Source organism: Xenopus laevis, chromosome 5S, assembly GCF_017654675.1.
Source record: "Xenopus laevis strain J_2021 chromosome 5S, Xenopus_laevis_v10.1, whole genome shotgun sequence".
Lineage (NCBI taxonomy): Eukaryota > Metazoa > Chordata > Amphibia > Anura > Pipidae > Xenopus > Xenopus laevis.
In genome coordinates, this window is record NC_054380.1 from 52,987,316 (window position 1) to 53,010,317 (window position 23,002).

At 40.9% G+C, this 23,002-nt stretch overlaps 1 long non-coding RNA gene across 1 annotated transcript; it reads left to right on the forward strand.

The window, feature by feature from the left end:
* The first annotated feature begins 6,302 nt into the window (after positions 1-6,302).
* LOC121394216 lies at positions 6,303-19,640 on the forward strand. The gene is made up of 3 exons (XR_005961561.1): positions 6,303-6,569; positions 18,916-18,997; positions 19,323-19,640. It is a non-coding gene; the product is annotated as an uncharacterized LOC121394216 (long non-coding RNA).
* Positions 19,641-23,002: the final 3,362 nt, after the last annotated feature.

A 23,002-nucleotide genomic window follows, 5' to 3' on the forward strand; every position in this document is an offset into this window, starting at 1 on the left:
TCTATGAATGTCAGTCATCATATCCAGTGGTTTACTATAAAAGGAAGGAATAAATGACAAACCCTTTGTTAACAATTTGATTTCAGCTTCATTCAGTACCTGGGAGCTCAAGTTGAAGATCACTTTCTCGGTGGTTTCACCCCTCTTGTTGTTGATCTTGTGCTTAATCCCGCCCCTTCTTTTGTGCGGCCTTCCCTGTCGCCAGCCTGTGGGCCCGGTCTAAAAAAGGGGTTGAACCAAGAGGTGTAGACATGGGCGGATTTTCATTAAGGCTAGGGGAGGCTAAGCCTCCCCAAACCTTTGACACCTGAAAAAAACCACTGTGGAATTAATACAAAACAAACCTCCTCTTTGTCCAGAGAAGTCTGAGTGCAGGGAAAAGAATCTGGGGGCAGCGTCACTGCAGGCGCATCACAGAAGTCTTCTGTCATGCCTGCACACATAAGTGCTGTCTGGTTTTACGACCAGGTACAACTGCCTGGAAAACCGATTGGCTGTTGAGTGAACTTCAACCTCCGTCCAGCCAATCCAGTTCCTGCATGGCTTTACCAGGATTTTGAGCAGAGACCAAGCAGCATCAGAACGTGATCGTGATGTTACAGAGTTCCGAAGGAATAGATTAATTTTCTGTTAAATTTATGAGGCAGAGTCCTGCTGCTGACTTGGGAAGTTATCACCCCCACTACTAAGTGTTAACTTTAAGAAAATAAATCTCATCCTTTTTTATAGAACTGCTGTTTTATCTGCTTTACCTTCACCTCCCTCCCAAAACACAACTTTATCTACTCTAATCCTACAGCCCCTGTTATGGCTGCAACTTCTGTACTCTCTAACTAGCTTTGTTATTTTTTTTATAAAACCTATCATTTTTCCTGAGGTTATTATGTGTTGTGATTACGCCTGAAATTAGTATTGCATTTATCCAGCTATGGGTTTTGTGGATAATATACATGATATGTACGCTGCTTTTCTCCAATTTTGGGGGGGATTATAATAGATGGATTTATCCTACATTGTTTTCTGGGGAGCATAATACATAAAATTTGCACAGCATTTATTGTATCTAAAATTCAAGGGGCATTATACATGAAACTGGTAATTCATTTGCCTTAATGAATTGTAACCGTGATGTTTTACTGCTGCTCATTTCATATACTGTGCCTGGTGTATTGGAAATGTATCCACTTTGCTGGGGGTAAGTACCCACAGCCTTTCACTGTATGTAATGTGCCTGTTGTGTAAAACTGCCTTTCACTGTATCCTTTGGGCCAGCTAGCAGCTTTAATTTAGACAAAAGGCTCTGCTTGATTGACATGAGTCTTCTTTCAACCTAAAGACTTTTATTGTTGCTTTAGGTGCAAACAGTGTCTCTCAGTATGTAATGTACTTGGGGTACCAGCTCTCTCTCTAATTATATATAATGTGCTTTGGGGGTCTGTATCCACAGCCTTCCATTTATATAGTGTGGTAGTGGTGACGAACACTACAATTTTTGTAAAACATGATTGTGATCCCATTACCCATTTCACTCATGGTATGACAGCACACAATAGTCACATCCCTGTCTGTGAAGGCTACCAAAGTATACTGCATTTTAGTACTTCCCTTCAATATGTTGTGTCCTTGTATGTGGACAGGCTGTAAAGTTCCTGAAATATTTTCATTTTTGATTGCCTAGTCTGTCCTTGCACTTGAAGTCAGTTGGAACCATGAGAGGTGGTTGGGGGTGTTCATTTTTACATCAGTTGAGAATTCACTACTTCTGCCAACCTATGGCCAACTCTAGCCTCCCCAAACAAAAAAATCACCCTCCGCCTATGGGTGTAGATGCAGCTATCTGAGACCCCATTCCATCACGTCCACTGTTGGATGAGTAGGAGCGCCCACCCCTGCCTCTCGGGTACCATCTTCTCCTGTTCGTTTCAGGGGTATCCACCTCAGAAGAATTAGAGGTGTATGCAGAGGAATCGAGACGAAAAGCATGTCCTGCTGTCTGGGATCTCTGTGTTCTATTTAGCTGGTTCATCTCGCCACCCGTCAGCCACCGGTAGACCCGTCTATTTTGGTAGTCAGCATTGACCGTCACCACTTTTTGCTTCTTAAACTTATGCAGGTCCATAGTGTAACGGGATAGCTGTAGCTGTAGTTTCTCCAGCCATTTGGTATCCATATCAGTAGATAAATAAGTCAGATGTGCACTTTCAAAGGCTGCAAGTTCGCTGCGTGTAGAGATCAGATTTTTAGACACCTCTTCAATCACCAACATTAAGTCCATAGAACATTTGTTCAAAATTTGGCACCAGCATTTGCAGAATTCGACACTGCTCCGGCCGATAGTTGGTATGTTTCGTATTCTAAACCCCCTAGGGATATGTTGTTTTTTATAAAAGTCAGATAAGTATATCCCATGGAGTTTCAAATCCACCTCTCTTTCTCTGAGCCTCAGAAGATCATGATACAGGTCAATTCTGGAAGCCGAGGGACTGATCTCCTCCGCAGTTTCAGTGAAAAGGATCTCGGCTGCTTCCGCATCGGAGGACTGGTAGCCAGTAAGTGGGATGTCAATCACTTCTCCCCCTTCAGCAGACGCCATAACAGAGTATTAGTCGGGAATTTACTAATGTCTCTTATAGTTCACAATACACGGGTGCCGGTCACAATCACTGACACTTCCCCAAAATCCCAGCACTCACGATAAATGGTCGTCACGTTGCCTGGGTGCACGCCTCACAAAAGCTGCATACAATCTTCACCAAAGAAGCCGCACTACTCAGGACTTATTGCAAAATGGTACGTTTATTAGAAAATCTAACGTTTCGGCTGCCACACCAGCCTTTGTCAAAGTTACATGAATACAAACAAATTACCCTTAAATACCCAGGTTCTGGCGCGAAAACCCAAGAGCCCTCCCTCAAGTGACGTGTTCAAATGCAGCCCCAATGTTAAATGGTATTAATAATATCCATAATTGTCAAGAGATCACAGATAGTCATAATATGGTTAGAGTGTAATCTCTTAGTTGCAAAAACCAACAAATGGCCACAATCGTATCTATTCGCAACTAAGTAACAATCTAGCAATCTGATCTCCAATCGCTACTATTTAGCTGGTCCGCCCTGATGTTGGTAGCTCTTAAACCTGTGGGAAAAGATTGACCTCTTTGGTTAGTATAGTGCCAAGCGTGGGCTTACCTCCTCCCTGTAGCGATCACCACTACTCGTGTTAGCACCCGCACCTCCGTGCATACCATCACCCATCAAAGTCCAAAGCACCGTGCCGTGTAAATACCAGCATTCCAGGGCTCACCCCCAGTGATCTACCAGCACCGTGTTAGCTGTCACTGTCCGCGAGCCGTGTGCGCTCGATCGTGCGTGTCATCCAAATCGCTGTCACAGCATATCACTTGTCAGTTCATTCAGTGAAGCGCCTGGCAGCGCACTTGTTGTGCATCAGTCAAATCCATGCTTGTGATAGGTCTATCCCAATTGTCTAACGTAACCGTCCGTGATGTGTAAATTTTAACCCCTTCCTGGGCCGTGTCTATATAAAAAAATACAAATGCAAAAGAAAACAAAACACCATCAAATATCAAGATAAATAAAATATATAAATATCCTTAAACAATTAAATAATCCTAAAAACTTTAAGTTCGTCTAAAAAATCAGGAGGTATACACCCTCCAAATATAAAGTTTAAACTTTGAACTACTCACCGGAGGTGCCCACCAGGAGATCAAAGTATGACCCAGTGACCCAAAGTATTGAGTATCTAACTCTAAATATTAAATTGCTCACATGCAAACATTAATATACTATTTTTGCCCTTCTATCAGGTGTACCCCTATAATTATGGAATAAATACACTAGACTCTCCAACCTTTCTGCCAATTTGGGTACTGTTATACCGCCCTCTTAAATATCTACGTAGAACAATGCCATTCCCCCAACCCTCTTTAAAAACAATAACTACATTTCCCATGTTACTATAGTTCTCTAGCGAAACTGGTACATTATATAAAATAATATCTAATTAATGTAGGAATGAATCAAAAGGACAAATAGCCTGTATTCACTCGATGTTCACTAGTCACTGAAACTGAGATCATTGTCTGCCCTATTTATAATTAAACATCAATCACTTAGTTATCTCAACATGTTGCATTAAATCCCCCTTAATAGAAAGGCGCATAGGACACCATCTCATTCAGTCCTCCCGGGCTGATCGTGTTGAGTCTGTGTATCCAACTCAATTCGGCTTGCAACAATAACTTCTCACGGTCCCCGCCTCTGACTGGTGCCGGGACATGATCGATGATCATGCACCGAAAGCTCGCCAGGGTGTGTTTATACTTCAGAAAGTGGGATGCCACAGGAGTTTCTGCCTTGCCAGTCTCCAGTGCCTGTCTTATTGAACTTCTATGGTTGGCCATCCGGTCTCTCAAGTTGGTAATTGTTTTCCCCACATAAAATAATCCACAGGGGCACTTAATAAAGTAGATTAAAAATTTCGATGTGCAGGTAAGTCTGTGTCTAATTTCAATCTTCTTCCCCGTATGTGGATGGTTAAAGGAGGGCCCCACTATCAAGTGGCTACAGGTGATACATGAAGGACATCTATAGCATCCATTCTTCACCGCAGACAGCCACGTCCTCGTTCCCGCATTCTGATAGCAAAGTGTCGGGTCTGTTTTTACAAGGAGATCTCGTAAATTTCGTCCTCTCTTGTATGAAATACGAGGTTTACATACGAGGTTTGCACTATGCTCATTGAACAACTTGATGATATGATCGAACGGTTTATACAAAGAGGTTACAACCGACAGGAGTTACTTGAGTGTAAAGCATTGGAGCGGACCCAGGAGGAATTATTAGAGAGGGCTTCTTCTGCGACCAATGAGGAGGTGGATATGAGATTGACTTATGTGACTACCTTCACTCCTGATAACAAACCACTGACGAACGCTATACATGCACATTGGTCTGTCCTTGAGAGGGATCGGACATTACCTCCTATCTTTAGATGTAAACCTCGTATTTCATACAAGAGAGGACGAAATTTACGAGATCTCCTTGTAAAACCAGACCCGACACATTGCAGAATGCGGGAACGAGGACGTGGCTGTCTGCGGTGAAGAATGGATGCTATAGATGTCCTTCATGTATCACCTGTAGCCACTTGATAGTGGGGCCCTCCTTTAACCATCCACATACGGGGAAGAAGATTGAAATTAGACACAGACTTACCTGCACATCGAAATTTTTAATCTACTTTATTAAGTGCCCCTGTGGATTGTTTTATGTGGGGAAAACAATTACCAACTTGAGAGACCGGATGGCCAACCATAGAAGTTCAATAAGACAGGCACTGGAGACTGGCAAGGCAGAGACTCCTGTGGCATCCCACTTTCTGAAGTATAAACACACCCTGGCGAGCTTTCGGTGCATGATCATCGATCATGTCCCGGCACCCATCAGAGGCGGGGACCGTGAGAAGTTATTGTTGCAAGCCGAATTGAGATGGATACACAGACTCAACACGATCAGCCCGGGAGGACTGAATGAGATGGTGTCCTATGCGCCTTTCTATTAAGGGGGATTTAATGCAACATGTTGAGATAACTAAGTGATTGATGTTTAATTATAAATAGGGCAGACAATGATCTCAGTTTCAGTGACTAGTGAACATCGGGTGAATACAGGCTATTTGTCCTTTTGATTCATTCCTACATTAATTAGATATAATTTTATATAATGTACCAGTTTCGCTAGAGAACTATAGTAACATGGGAAATGTAGTTATTGTTTTTAAAGAGGGTTGGGGGAATGGCATTGTTCTACGTAGATATTTAAGAGGGCGGTATAACAGTACCCAAATTGGCAGAAAGGTTGGAGAGTCTAGAGTATTTATTCCATAATTATAGGGGTACACCTGATAGAAGGGCAAAAATAGTATATTGATGTTTGCATGTGAGCAATTTAATATTTAGAGTTAGATACTCAATACTTTGGGTCACTGGGTCATACTTTGATCTCCTGGTGGGCACCTCCGGTGAGTAGTTCAAAGTTTAAACTTTATATTTGGAGGGTGTATACCTCCTGATTTTTTAGACGAACTTAAAGTTTTTAGGATTATTTAATTGTTTAAGGATATTTATATATTTTATTTATCTTGATATTTGATGGTGTTTTGTTTTCTTTTGCATTTGTATTTTTTGATATAGACACGGCCCAGGAAGGGGTTAAAATTTACACATCACGGACGGTTACGTTAGACAATTGGGATAGACCTATCACAAGCATGGATTTGACTGATGCACAACGAGTGCGCTGCCAGGCGCTTCACTGAATGAACTGACAAGTGATATGCTGTGACAGCGATTTGGATGACACACACGATCGAGCACACACGGCTCGCGGACAGTGACAGCTAACACGGTGCTGGTAGATCACTGGGGGTGAGCCCTGGAATGCTGGTATTTACACGGCACGGTGCTTTGGACTTTGATGGGTGATGGTATGCACGGAGGTGCGGGTGCTAACACGAGTAGTGGTGATCGCTACAGGGAGGAGGTAAGCCCACGCTTGGCACTATACTAACAAAATAGGTCAATCTTTTCCCACAGGTTTAAGAGCTACCAACATCAGGGTGGACCAGCTAAATAGTAGCGATTGGAGATCAGATTGCTAGATTGTTACTTAGTTGCGAATAGATACGATTGTGGCCATTTGTTGGTTTTTGCAACTAAGAGATTACACTCTAACCATATTATGACTATCTGTGATCTCTTGACAATTATGGATATTATTAATACCATTTAACATTGGGGCTGCATTTGAACACGTCACTTGAGGGAGGGCTCTTGGGTTTTCGCGCCAGAACCTGGGTATTTAAGGGTAATTTGTTTGTATTCATGTAACTTTGACAAAGGCTGGTGTGGCAGCCGAAACGTTAGATTTTCTAATAAACGTACCATTTTGCAATAAGTCCTGAGTAGTGCGGCTTCTTTGGTGAAGATTGTAAGCAGCTTTTGTGAGGCGTGCACCCAGGCAACGTGACGACCATTTATCGTGAGTGCTGGGATTTTGGGGAAGTAGATATATATATATGTATATATATATATACATATATATATATATATATATATATATATATACACACTGTAACAGTACCAAATTTTACGGTCTTTCCTGTCAGGTAACATGCTAGGGGACAGGGTCAGACTGGGGGGCTTGGGGCCCACCGGGGCTACTGCCCCAGGGCTGACCCTCCACCCCCCCACCTCACGCTTGTGCGCATGCATTCTACACCAGATTTTTGCGCATGCACACGGTGCAAACAAGGAAGTATTGCAGGGAACCCGGTTACCATGGAACTCACGCCATTGTGCCGCTGGGAAGGCTCAGTCTGGTCATTGTCATAGTGTCTGCTCCCGTCCCAGCGCCTCTCTGCTTTCCTCTTCCCCTGTCCCCACCTTTTCCACTTGATCTCTGCTTCTTTTTAATCATGCATGCACAAGATTATCAGCATCGCCAGCATTAAGGAGCGGATCTGGGCCAGCTGGGCCCACCGGCCAGTCTGACCCTGCTAGAGGACACCTTGTCCCTCAAATTGTTTGCACGTCTATATATAAACAGTGGTTTTTTTCAAGTCTAGTTGTGTCAAAATAGGGTGTCAGGTATCATGGCGAGTTTGAAGGTATGAGTCTCCCCCACGCTTCCCACTGAGCTGTGCCCTGAAAGTTGGTACAGGACGGTCCCAGATAAGGAATAGCAGGAGTGCTAGGTGAGCCCGCAGAATAACAGTTCATAATAAGGACTCGGCACTTATCTGCAGTTGAAGAGACGAAGTCAGGGACAGACCGGGTCATACACAGAGAACGATCAGGAAGCAGGTGCCAATTGAAGAAAATCCAGCAGAGTAGTCAGGGAAGCCAAGGTCGAGATCAGGAATAACAAACACAGGAATCCAGGGATAATCAGAAGAATAGTCAGGAACAAGCCGTAGTCGTAATCAGAATAATCATCAGTAGTAAATACGCTTAGTGTCAGTAGAGATGATCACCTCGCATTGAGCCTAGGCCTGAGTGACCTTTTAACCCCAGGACGCATGTTTGCGTCAGAACACGCGCCTGCGTCTGAACGCGCGCCTGCACTGAAACGCGCGCACGCATTAGAACATGCGCCTGTGCTAGTAACAGGCGCTGGCGTAGGGACTTTGGCTAGAGGAGACGTCGGTTCAACCCGAACCTGACCTGCTGGGACCTGACATTGCCGGCCTGTCAGGATGAGACTTATGAAACAACTCAATAAGTTGAGGAGCATGTAAATTACTCACGGGTTCCCAGGAATTTTCTTCTGGAGGAAAACCTTTCCACTGGATCAAATATTGAAGCCGACCTTGCCGGAATCTAGAGTCCAAAATACCCTCCACTTCAAATTCCTCTACACCTTCAATAGACACCGGAGCTGGAGGATTGTGATTTCTCCCCGAAAAAGTGTTCTTCACCACCAGTTTTAGCAAGGGTACATGGAAAACAGGATGAATTCTGTAAGTGGCTGGTAATTTGAGTTTAAAAGTTACCTCGTTCACGCGTTGAATAATGGAGAAAGGACCCAAAAATCGCTGACCCAACTTCTTAGACGGACACGGAAGTTTGAAGTGCCGAGTAGACAACCATACCAGGTCCCCAACTTGAAACTCAGAACCCTAACTCCTCAAGCGATCAGCAAAAACTTTAAAATTGTTCTGTGCTTGAGACATCGCTTGTTGAATTCTCAGAGTATTATCGAGAAGAAAGGAAAGTCTCTCCTGTACTGCTGGCACCTCTATTCCCTTAGGAAGGTTAGGAAGCACGTGAGGATGGAAACCATAGTTGGCGAAGAAAGGAGTTTGCTTGGTAGAGGAATGAAGAGCATTATTGTAGGAAAACTCTGCCAATGGTAAAAGTTCACTCCAATTGTCCTGAAGGAAGGACGAGAAACAACGGAGGTATTGTTCCAACGTCTGGTTAGTCCTCTCTGTCTGCCCATTGGATTGTGAATGGAAAGCCGTGGAAAAGGCCAACTTGATTTTTAGAGCCTTGCACAATGCTCTCCAAAATTTGGACGTAAACTGCACTCCCCGATCCGACACAATCTCGTCTGGAACTCCATGGAGCCTGACAATTTCTCTAATAAACACCTCAGCCGTAGTAGATGCAGAAGACATTCCGGAGAGGGGAACAAAATGTGCCATCTTGGAGAGTCGATCCACAATTACAAAAATTGTATTGTAACCTTGCGAGGGAGGAAGCTCTACAATGATGGACAGAGATGGAACCCCATAATCGAGTAGGGACTGGTAAAGGATGTAGCAAACCCAGAGGCTTAACACGTGAATCCTTAAACCGAGCACATGTCTTACAAGAGGATACGTAATCTTTGCAGTCCTTAGCCATGTGAGGCCAGAAGAAAAATCTCTGAGCAAGATCCAAAGTCTTGACATATCCCATATGACCCACCAACGGGTGATCATGAAGTAACTTTAGAGTCTCCAAACGAAGAGCTTCCGGAATGAAGACTTTATCTTATAAAAAAAAAATAACCCGTCACAAACTTGTAAATCCCCGTGTGGAGATAAAGAAGAGGACGCCTCCTTGATCTTCGACAAAAGTTCACTCTGCAAAAGAAAGAAATTCTGAGGACGTAGTATCGTATCCGGAGGCAAAGGATCCTCTTCCTGACTGTGTAACCGTGAAAGGACATCAGCTTTCTTGTTCTTAGAGCCAGGCCTATAAGTTATATGGAAATTAAAACGAGAAAAAAATAATGCCCACCTGGCTTGTCTTGGCTTAAGACGTTTGGCGGTCCGTAAATATTCAAAATTTTTATGGTCTGAAAAAATAATGATCGGATGCAAAGCTCCTTCCAACAAATGACGCCATTCTTCCAATGCTGACTTAATGGCCAAGAGTTCCGGTCAGAAACGTCATAATTCTTTTCCGAAAAGGAGAGTTTCTTAGAAAAGAAAGCCACAGGATGAAGAGTGTTGTTATTGCCGGTTCTCTGAGATAAAATAGCTCCAATCGCAGTTTCTGAAGCATCAACTTCCAAAATGTATGGCAGTACAGGATTAGGATGTTTTAAGACAGAAGCAGTTGTGAAAAGATGTTTGAATTGATCGAACGCCATCAGATGAAATTACAACCCCCAGGAACTCCACTGAAGACTTGCAAAATTCACATTTCTCCAACTTAGCATACAAACGATGAGTTCGCAGACGGTTAAAAACCTTTCTTAATTGAATCTCATGGTCCTGTTCGGAAGAAGAAAAAATTAGGATATCGTCTAGATAAACAATCAAAAATTGATCCAAACAATCTCTGAAAATATCATATATAACAAAATGCTGAAAAGTAGAGGGAGCGTTGCATAAGCCGAATTGCATAACGAGGTACTCATAATGTCCAAAACGTGTTCGGAAAGCTGTTTTCCACTCATCTCCTTGACGAATCCTTACCAAATTGTATGCCCCCCGCAAGTCTAATTTAGAAAAAATTTTAGCTCCATGAAGGTTCTGGAATAATTCAGGAATAAAAGGTAACGGATAACGATTTTTTACAGTAATCTGATTTAAGTGTCTGTAATCAATGCAGGGACGTAAGGAATTGTCTTTCTTTTCCACAAAGAGAATACCCGCCCCTGCAGGTGAAGTGGAAGGACGAATAAACCCCTTCTTCAAATTTTCATTGATATATTCTTTCAGGACCAACAGTTCAGGCTCAGACAGAGGGTAGATGCGTCCAAAAGGAATAGGAGCCCCAGGAAGCAAATCTACAGGACAATCATAAATTCGATGAGGAGGTAATGTGTCAGCTCCCTTTTGATCGAAGATGTCCATATAATCCTGAAGAAATGTTGGAATAGCCTGAAAACGAGAATCTTGGGGTGAACACAAGGCAAATGCTTTAGAAGTGGTTCTGGACATAATGGAATGAGAAATACAAGCCACAGATGAAAATTGCAATAACCCAGTGCTCCAATTTATTGAGGGATTGTGTGATTTCAACCATGGGAAACCAAGAATTAAAGGGAAAAGAGGAGAAGACACCACATCAAAAGACAAAGTCTCAATATGATTAGATTCAACAATAACAATAAGTGGGGTAGTCTCTAACATCACTGGTCCAGAGGAAAGTTGAGAGCCATCTGCAGTTCTCACAAGAAACGGCTGAGTCTTGGGTCGGGTCGGAATATTGTGAGTTTTAATAAATTGCGTATCGACAAAACAACCACAGGCTCCTGAGTCTATGACGACCTTACACTCTAGGAACCCTTGGGGCCACTGTAGAGAAATAGGAACAATGAGCATAGGCAATTCTCGAGTGATGGAAGATGAGGATGGAAACAGATTGGGTGAATATGCTTACCCCCTGGCCGGGTAGGACAGTTCCTCAGAAAATGACCAGAAAGACAGCAGTATAGACATAAATTATTCTCTCTTCTCCGAGTCCTCTCCTGGGCTGAGATGGCTGCTCTAATGAGTCCAATCTGCATAGGTTCAGGGGCACTTGCCATTGAAGCAGAAGAAGAGATGAACGACGAAGTTGCAGAGACATGTGGAGACAGAGGGGCCTTAGGTAATACCCAGGATGCTCCAAGAGAGGGTGTTGCAGCTCTCTCTGTGCGTCTTTCCCTCAGACGACGATCAATCTGGACACACAAGTCAATCAAAGATTCCAATGAGTCAGGTATTCCTACTCTGGCTAATTCATCCTTCAGAGTAGGGCTCAAACCCAAGCGGAATTGATGTCTGAGGGCCTTGTCATTCCACTCGGTGTCGGTAGCATAAGTACAGAAATCCATCACATAGTCTTCTACTGGGCGTTTGCCCTGACAAAGAGTCCTGATCATTGTTTCAGCAGTATCGGACCTCTTAGGATCATCATAGATCTGAGCCATAGCTGAAAAGAATATATCCACACTAGCCAGTAATGGACTTTGGGTTTTGAAAAGACGATGAGCCCAAGTCTTGGGTTCTCCAGACAATAGGTACATAATCACTCCCACCCTGATTTGTTCCGTAGCATAGGATTGACTTTTCAGGGAAAACATAAGCCGACAGTCATTTTCGAAAGCTCTGAATTTAGCTCGATCTCCTGAAAAGCGTTCAGGAAGTGGCATCTTGGGCTTGGGCGTCGGATGTGTGGAAGAAGATGCTGACATAGGAAAAGCAGACGAAACTGAGGGCCCAGGAGGAAGAGCAGCAGCAACAGTCATATCTTGCATCTGATTCTGCAATTGTTTATAGCCTCCCTGTAAATCTCGAACAGCCCGAGTAAGGCCAGCCAATTGCTGAGCAACGATTTCCAAAGGGGAAGGGCCTGGTTCCTCAGATTCCATGGCGAGGTGATACTGTCTGGTATCAAGGCGAGTCTGAAGGTGTGAGCCTCCCCCACGCTTCCCACTGAGCTGCGCCCTGAAAGTTGGTACAGGACGGTCCCAGATAAGGAATAGCAGGAGTGCTAGGTGAGCCCACAGAATAACAGTTCGTAATAAGGACTCAGCACTTATCTGCAGTTGAAGAGATAAAGTCAGGGACAGGCCGGGTCATACACAGAGAACGATCAGGAAGCAGGTGCCAATTGAGGAAAATCCAGCAGAGTAGTCAGGGAAGCCAAGGTCGAGATCAGGAATAACAAACACAGGAATCCAGGGATAATCAGAAGAATAGTCAGGAACAAGCCGTAGTCGTAATCAGAATAATCATCAGTAGTAAATACGCTTAGTGTCAGTAGAGACGATCACCTCGCATTGAGCCTAGGCCTGAGTGACCTTTTAACCCAAGGACGCATGTTTGTGTCAGAACAGGTGCCTGCGGCAGGACGCGCGCCTGCGTCTGGACGCGCGCATGTGAACGCACGCCCGCGCATTAAAACATGCGCCTGCGCTAGTAACAGGCGCTGGCGTGGGGACGTTGGCCAGAGGAGACGTCGGTTCAACCCGAACCTGACCTGCTGGGACCTGACATAGGGTCTTATTTTTATCCTTTAATGTTGTTATTAAATATTTAGTCATCTCTGAAAATATGATATTTCTCAAACCAACCCATAAACAAATTAGCATATGAGGGTGCAAACCGCGCCCCCATCGCAGTGCCACACCTCTGTAGGTAATAGTCACCATCAAACATAGTAGTTATGGGTCAATAGATACTCAACTGCTTCAACTAAAAACGGATTCTGTTCTTGTGTATATAGATGTTTTTCCCTTAACCAATATAGTAATGCATGTATAACATCACTATGTCTAATGGAAGAATACAATGCTGTGACATCCATCGTCACCCACATGTATTGCTGTTTCCATCTGATATTGATAAATTTATTGATAGCATCCCCACTATCTCGTATAAAGGAGGTCAATTGTGTCACTATTAGCTGTATACATTTATCCACATATTCACTAAGTCCCTCATTTAGGGAACCTATCCCCGCAACTATGGGGCGCCCTTTGGGTTGTTTGTGATTCTTATGAACCTAAGGAAAGGTGTGAAACATAGGTATTTTAGTAATCTGACACCATATATATTCCACTTCATTGTCATTTAAAATGCCTTCAAATTTCCCATAGTCTAACAATCTTTGGCGTTTCCCTGGAAAGCAAGATGTCGATCCTTATCTAATTTAGTATAGTTTTCCTGGTCCCTTAATTGCTGTAAAATATCCTGTTCGTAATAATCTCTTTTTATTATAACTATGGACCCTCCCTTATCAGAACTCCTCACTACTATATCTCAGTTGTCTTTCAGAGATTCTATTGCTTGGTATCCATGTTTGGATAAATTATATTTCTTTTTTTTTATATATTTTTGATTATCAATTCTTTGCTACTGCTTATTTTTATTAGCCAAAATTCCTAGATCACGTATCACCAAGTCATAGAATCTCTCTATAAAGGGACCCCTATGGCTTGCTGGATTAAAATTTGATTTGGTCTTTAAATCAGTATGGACAACCGCCTTAGTCTCAAGTCCATCATGTATAGTCTGGGTATATTCTATGTCATTTGTCCTCCCCTCACTCATCTGATCTATTGCTTCCAATACATCCTGTGTCAAAAAATTACTTTGCTGTTCTCCAAGTACCTCTTCTAAATGGTGTTCTTAGGGTGAAAAAATCTCTCCAGTGCTAATACCCCTTGTGAATCTATCCATATCGATAATAGTGTCTATCAGGGAAAAATGTGAAGAAAGGCAAAAAGTGAAACCCTTATTAAGTTAAGACTTTTCACCTTCAGTCAAATTATGATCAGATAGATTAATTACCAAGTCCTCAGTCTCTCTGTCCTTTTCGTTCAATTGTTCCTTGGTGTTCTCTTCGTTTTTCCTTTCTTTGATCTCGTGTTTTCCTCCCATTTGTTTGCTCCTCCTCTCGTGCCTCTCTTTCTTCTCTTGTTCTTCTCTTTCTTGCATCCTGTTAACTCCATTGTTATTCATCTTGGCTCATTTTAAACACGCTTCCGGATGTTACTATAAAAGACACACTGGGGGAAGTGCTATCAGAATCCATATGAAAATATTGGTCATTGCACTGGAGGACTTACGTTTTCCATCTGATTTTAATGCAGGTTTAAGATGTTACCATCTGCCCCTCTGTGTATTCAGTTTCATTCCCCATGAAAAAACTCTGTTCTGTTCATAATCTGCTTTATCCCTTGATAATCTTTTCTGTTTTGTATCCATAATCTTTTTCTCCATTACATCCAGGTCTTTTTTATAACGCTTATCAATTTTGTCATATTCTGGATCATCTTTATATACATTCAATTTGAGTAATCTCAGCGCCCCTCTCCCCTGTTCCGTTTGATATTTTTTCACCAAAATCTGCATAAGCTTGAATGAGCAGTCACTTAGCATTTGATACCACTCATCCATGAAATTGGTATATTGTAATTCAAAGGCTGGGAATTTTTTAATCCTCAGACCTCTGGACACTCTCTTAACTTTTAAATAATTCTCTACTGTAGTTATTTCCCACCACAGTTCTCACAGTTCAGTTCTCTGTTTAATTTCTTAAACAATATGTGCATTTCAGGAGCTGTCTTTTCTCTATCCGCTACAGTCATATTATCCCCACTGGTTGCAATATTACCATATTACATGTTCTGCTATAGCGTAGGAGATGTCTAGTCTATTGATGCATGCTAGAATATCAAACTTGCTTTTTTTTTTTTTTTTTTAATAAATGTCTTTATTTATTTTCACAAAAGAAAGAAAAAACAAAACAAAATTAAACAAAGTATATAAATAATCTGTTCGGAATTTGGAAGACCAACAGGAAATGCCATAAATTACATATCTTAACATATATAGATACTGAACAAGATATTCATACGATCTTACCATGTCTAACAAACGGCAGATTTAGAGGAATGAAGGACCATACCCAAAAAATCACCCCTGTCGATATAGATTACTTGTGGAGAGCAGCCTATTGATTTGGTGACTCCTGGGGGGTGAATGATGATTCCGTGTTTGTGATCCATAAAGATTCTGTATATATTGAGTCGTGTCTTGTACTGCGTTGTTGCTGAGTAACAGTTCTGTATCAAACCACGTGGTATGTCGAAACGCGTAAATCGTTAAATGTTTAGTATGAGTTGGGAGTGAGGATATATATGTCATCCAGGTCGAAAAAAAAATTTCTGTGTATTCCTCTTTATTCGTAGTGGTTTCTAGCCAGTCCATGTGAAAGATATAGTAAAGTTTTTGTTTAACTAACGAAAGTGGGGGTACCGATGGGGAAAGCCAATGATGAAGAATAGTTTTCCTAGATGCTGCCATTAGTCTGTCCGCTAAGCGACTCTCAGATCGTGATAGCTTTAGTTGTGAAGGGGGAATCCCAAAAAGTACCCATAATAAAGAAAAGGGAGCTGTCAGTTGAGTTAAAGATCTCCAGTATCCCTGTACATTTTCCCAAAATTTCTGTATTACAGGGCAAAGCCAAATGCAGTGTACCAGGTCTGCTCGAGGCTGATGGCATCTCAGACAGTTATCCCTGTCCAAGGTGCCAATATGATAGCGCCTGAGCGGTGTAAGATAGGAATGATGTAAGATCTGTAGTGACATTTCTTGGTATTTGCTCGAAGACAATACCCGCATAGTTTTTGCATGATATTGAAGTAATTGAGCGTTATCTATTTGCGGAAGTATTGAGGTCCATTTAGCTAGAAAAGTATCTGTTGATTCTATTGGCAACGTGGTTCGAATAATTCGGTATATCTGGGCCGTAGTTTTGAATGAGTCTTTTTTAGGCCATAGTGTATTTATCGGATTTTCTTTGTCTGCCTGGGATAGATGTTGAAGAATCGTTTTAGTGAAATGGATAATCTGAATTGAAAGTAAATAGTTGTTGGAGAGAAAGGGGAATTTTTGAATCAGAGATTCCTTTGGTGGTATAGTAAAAGTCTCACTAATAATATCCCTTACCAATCTAAAATTTTGATTTTGCCAATCCACAACTGTCTTATTATTTTTCCCTATCGGGAAATTTGGGTTACCAAGCCATGTCAGATAAATAGAATGGTTAGGAGCTAATTTATATCTGCGCCTCACTGAAATCCAGGTTTTATACGTGTCAAAGAATAAGGGATGTTCAATCATCTCTTGAGGAATGTCTTTTAGGGAGCAGTGAAGAAGTACATTAAGAGATATGCCTCCTGATAGAAGTTGATCCACTTCTGTTGAAGTATAAACATTTCTGTTATATATCCAATCACCTACAAATCTTAGTAATGAGGTGTCACGGACACGGTACTTCCAACCGCACGTGACTTCAGGTGTGGCTATCAGGGGTCACTCACTCAGTCTCTCACCCACCTTGCACACAGGTTAGACTAACACAAAAGCACCCCAAACACCAACCAACACCCACAAAACTCATTCGCTGCCACCATCTATCATTCACAGGCGATAGAAACCTAATGTGACTATTCCCCTGTTCTCTCTAACAGGTAATAACTCACAATACACCAATGCATTAAACACTCTCTCACTATAGTCAGTTAGTTCCTACTGACTCAACAAGTACTTCAGCATGCAGAGGGTTAAGGCTCACAGTTACACTCTTTCAGGCTAGGTTCGTTTAGAGCATCAAAGACAATCTTATTAAATTCTCTTTAATATTATAAAAGGTATAACATACAAAATACAAAAAGATGTTACAAAAAGAGACATACATTCAATAATACAATTACAAACAGTTGTAAAATAAAAGGGAAAACATGGAAAACCTATACTTAACTCCAAAGATATAGAATTCCTGGTCCTGGAGGCAAGGGTGAAACAAACGGGATAACTTCCAATCGCAATTGGTCCTCCAAAGTAAATCCCCAGTTTAGTCAGAAGAGCTGACTATTTATTAGTGATTTCAGGGCATCAGGTAACTGCACACTCCCCCCTCTCTCAGGAATGTAAGGGGGCGTGGCCTAGCAGGACACAGATTGAGTTTTTATGACCTCCTGTGAGTAGGAACTGGACCAAGAATATAATGATCATAACTCCTTATTGGAACATAGGAGAGAGATGATATTATATTCATTGGTTATTAATTCTCTCAGGGATTCCATAGATACTAAACATCAATACTGTGTGACCTGCCCCTGCGCAGATATTCACATCTAATATACAGAGTACCAAACCTACTCATGTTTGGACTCGTTGGAAAGATGAAATTGCCTTGAACCCATCATCAGTTTTTTATACTGTTGGTATAAAAGGTATGGGTTCTGTAAGGATAAATATATTTGAGTATACATTATATGTAACCTTTACTTCACCTTTGAGGGTCTTGCTGGGAACTTTAAGTTCTCACTGCTTGGGCTTCCCCCTCCCCATGGAATGGCTCTTATCAGCCAGGGCATGGAGGAGGGAATTACAGCTCTGACCCCTCTGACCATAGTGAAAAGAGGCCTGTTGTGTGTCTGATTTAGATGTTGGCAGAAATATTTCTCATGATACCTTGGCCTGTTTTATTAACTATTACAGGCCTGTATCATGACATGAGGCTTCATTATATTCCTTTATATTTGGAAAATTGACTCCACCCCTATCTTTGGTTTGTTGTAATTTAAACATACTTATCCGTGGTCTCGTTTTCTACCAGATAAAAGTGTGGAGCATTTTAAGTAGTCATTTGTAATCTGATGGCTTCACACTGTATGGTAACATCTGTAGTTTGTAAAGAATTTTTGGGAATAGTATCATTTTAATTAAGTAAATTCTGCCAAGAAAGCTAATATTCAAATTATCCCAGGATTTTAATTCTTGTTGGATCTTGTCTATAGTATCACGAATATTAATCGGATATAATTCAGTGTGTTTTTTCGGTAGTTTAATTCCCAGATATGTAATGTAAGATTTTGCCATTTTAAAGGGAAAATCGTTATTTCTGTTTGTTATATTAAAATCCCCAACTTCTAGTGCCTCTGATTTATTTAGATTAATCTTAAATCCTGCAAAAGTGCTAAAGGTTTCTATTGTGTCTAGGATTGTAGTCAATTCTATTTGGGGATTATTAACAAATAATAATATGTCATCAGCGAAAGCTGCTATTTTGTATTTAGTATGGCCCAGTGGAATCCCTGTAAATGTCTTTTGTAGCAAGTGTTTTATTAAGGGATCCAAAGCAATGTTAAACAATAGAGGAGATAAAGGGCAGCCTTGCCTGGTTTCTTGTTGAATTTCAAATGTTTCTGAATTATAACCATTAACTGTGAGGAAAGTTTGAGGGGAGTCATATAATGCTTTGAATAAGTTTAACATGTGTAGTCCAAAGTGTTGGAACTTCAAAAGTCTCCGTATATGTATATGGGCGATCCTATCGAAGGCCTTGTCTGCATCGAGATTTATTAATAATCCTTGTTGCCTCTTTTCCAGGTTACAATGATAAATAGCAGCAATTGCTGTTCGAATGGCTTGGACCGGATATCTGTTTTGGAGGAAACCCATTTGATTAGAGGTAAGTAAAGTAGGGAGAATTTTTTGCAGTCTATTTGCCATTATTTTTGTTATAATCTTTAGGTCCTGATTCAGTAGGGAAATTGGTCTATAAGAGGATGGGTACGTACATTCCTTTCCTTCTTTATGTAGTAAGATGATTCCAGCATCCGCAGCTTTATCCCATAACTGATTCCCCTGTAAAATGTCATTATATAAAGATGTTAACAAAGGGATTGATTCAGGTAATAGCATTTTATAAAATTCCACTCCTAAGCCATCTGGGCCTGGAGATTTGCCATTTTTAAATTCAGTAATAGTCATAGCGACCTCTGATTCTGTTATAGGTGCATCTAGAATTTCCCTATCCTGGACAGAGAGCTTATTCAGATGAGCTTCTTGGAGAAATTGAAGGCCAGTCTCTGGGGAATCAAGAGTCCGGTGATAGAGTGTTTTGAAATGAGAGGTCATCACCTTTGTGATGTCTTTTGTAGTACGGGCCCATCCTGTGGGAGTTTTGAGTTTCTGGATAAAGGTATTGGATTGTTGTCTTTTGACAAAATTTGCTTATAATTTCCCTGATTTGTTACCCCATCGATAGTATCTATTTGCAGTGTGACTCAACTTATGTTGCATCTGTTCAGTCAATAAAGTATTGAAAAGAGCCTTTGACTCAGTGTATTTTTTCTTTGCTGTTAACGAATTAGAAGATTTGAAATCTTTATAGGCCTGCGTGACATCTTTTTGTAGCAACCAGTACTTTTCACTAAAGGACCTCTTCCGCTTGATCAGGTAAGATATAATGTGACCTCGCATAACCGGTTTGGTCGCTGCCCATAGTAAGTTTTTATCATCCCAATGGGCTAGATTGTCATCTATATAATTGGCCCAATGTTGCTTTAGAAAATTTCTAAAGTCTTCATTATGGTACAGGTAAGTTGGAAATCTCCAATTGTGTGAGTAAGGTTGGGGTACAGACAGACGTAATGTAAGTTTCATGGGGGCATGATCTGAAGTATCTATGTTACCAATATCAGCATCTTCAATTGATGCTAAGAGATGAGTAGATAAGAAAATGTAATCTATCCTCGAGTGTGAATTGTGAACTGCAGAAAAGAAAGTGTAGTCTCTAGTGTCTGGATACAGATATCTATAAGTATCTTGTATCTGAAGGTGTTCACACAAATAGTTTAGTGGTTTGATTCTACTTAAAATATGTGTGGATGCTGTACCTGACTTGTCCATGTAGGGATCACACACCATATTCATGTCACCACCAAAGATCAAATTTGAGGCCCCCCAGGAGTCTAACCGTTGAAGTAAGTCTGCGAAAAAAGATTGATTTTCAGTATTAGGAGCATAGACATTAACAAGAGTATATTTATCCCCATATATAGTCACATCCATAATAAGGTATCTACCCATTTTGTCTTTGAATATTTTTCCCACCGTACTGTGCAAAGCAGAATTTAGAATAATCGCTACACCTCTAGATTTAGAGGTATAGGAGGCAGTAGTGACAGAGCCTATCCATCTATCTTTTAGAGAGGTTGTGTCAAGTCTGCGCCAGTGCATTTCCTGTATAAAAGCTATGTGAATTTTGTCCTGTTTAAAGTGATCCAATATTTTACGCCTTTTTATAGGAGTGTTTAAACCCCCCACATTCCAAGAAACTACCCTAATTTTCTCAAGGATATCATCCCTCCTAGGATTAGAAGAATCTTGAGTAGAAGACATAGTAACTTAGCCTATACCTTTTTTTTGAAAAACGTAAATCTTAAAAGCAGAAAAAAGTCCGGTCTGGCTGTCCCAGCGAGCAGACCAGGGTCCAGATTAAATCAAAATTGCGAAAAAATATCCTGTTCCTAAAGGCACAGTGGCCTCCAAATTCCAGATCATAATACAATAAACATAATAATAACTAATCAAAATATTTAACTTGAAAAATTGTGGCGGCATCTCAGCCGTCTATTCATAAAACGCCCTAGATCACACCAAGTATATGTAAAGGTAAATGTAAGTCAAAATCAAATAGGACCAATATGCAAACTTAACATTCTAAAATGCAGAAAACGTGCAATATAAACTGTATTCTGAGGAAAGAAAACAATTTCCATTATCCATAGCATAAAGTTCAAACTTGATTTTTGATATTTAACATTATCTGTGAATATCAAACTTGCTTTCTTTAGCCATGCCATATTAGTGCCTTGTAAGTCCCCCGGTTCCTGTTCCATTATAGGTACTTCACACTCTTATTATTCAGTTGTGCGCTGTATGCCATAATTATAACAGTATAAGTAATAGCAGTGTGTACCTTGTATCCGTTGCTTCAATCGGTGTACACTATTGCTCCGTGAAGGGGTCTCAGACGTCTCAATAAACACATCCACGAAGTGTAAGCTATACAAACAAGCTATGACGATGCAGTAATAAGTTTTGGCTTATAGCCCATTATGTAAATTGAAAGACTTAAACCCAATTCCGTCAGTGGTGCATACTCCTATACATGCTTGGCAAGCTCCATATTTACTGGTGCAGGACACACTGCTATGGGGTAACTCCTATTTTTCCCCTTCTTCGGTCAATGCTGGACTGTATATATTGGGTTAAATTGAGGATAAAAACACTCAGACATATTTTGGAGAAAGGGGAACTAAAATCTTTGGTACAATTTATGAAGTATACTCGGGGACAGAATATTAGTCAATTTCGATATTTCCAGCTTAGGCATGTGTTTAGGGCCCAATTTGGTTCATATAAGGTAGAGTGCAACTGTTTCCCATTAATTCGATATTGAGGAAAACTGACTCTAGGAAATTGGTAACTAATTTATATAAAGTGCTACAGAATATATCTCCATCACCTTCTTGTGTAGCTTTGGACAAATGGCATTGGATCATTCCATCTTTAACAGATGAACAGTGGAAAGAAAATATGAACTCCCTGTTTCATATGTTGTGGACATGCCCAGAGATTGCTAAATTCTGGAAAGGAATTATGAAAACCTTGCTCTTGCAATCCCTTATATTGTTACACCAGAATTTTGCCTGCTTGGCATCATGGAAGAAATTGTGCCTCAAAGTATAACTTGTATATTGTGTAAAACATTATTATTCTATGCTAAAAAGGTTATTGTAATGAATTGGGTAGAATCAAACCCCCCTACTGTTTCCCAATGGATGAATTTAATAAAAAAAAAGATGTTACCAGTTATTAAACTTACCTACGAAGTCAGAGGAATACCACATAAATTTGTTAGGATGTGGTCCACTTGGATGGATGCTAATCAGTAATATCAATATGTAAAAGGTCTGGGGAAAGGAAAAGTAGATGTGTGGTAGAGAATATACTGGTTATTTTAACCTATCAAGGGTATTTGGTTAATATAATTTTAATTTGTTTTAATTGTGATATGTTTTATATGTTTGTTAAAAATAATAAAATAAATACTATAAAAAAATGTTACTACCACAGCATTACTGTACCAGGAGAAGTTGTGACGTGTTTGATATGATGGCTGCAATCTTGCAAATATCTGTGTGCACGATGCTCATGGTCACTGCTAACCAAACCTCCCAACTATCCCATTTTTCACAGGACAATCCTGATTTTGACAGCTCAACCCGCAGTGCCAGATTGTTACTGGTGTCCCTACTTTCTTTTTGATCACCTGCACTGAACAGCCAGAAATATATACTGTCACTGGGCCACATAAGTTCAGTAGCCAAGCAGATCTTCAGTGGGAAATTTGTGCTTTATTTTTTAAGCAAATGCAGAAAACAATTTGTAAAGATGTAGTATACACATTCACCAGCAGGGGATCATCAGTAACCCTGCAAGCACACACCTGAAGTATTAGAACTACCTCTCATAAAGGCTTAACACATACTCCCAATGATTTCAGTCTGCAGCCTTTTATAACTTCCAGACTGCTCTATACTGACACCATGTGATCAGCATCTACCCTATAAATATTTATTAAGAGAGGCTGCCCACCCTTTTAGGAAGTGGCTTCTCTGAGAGT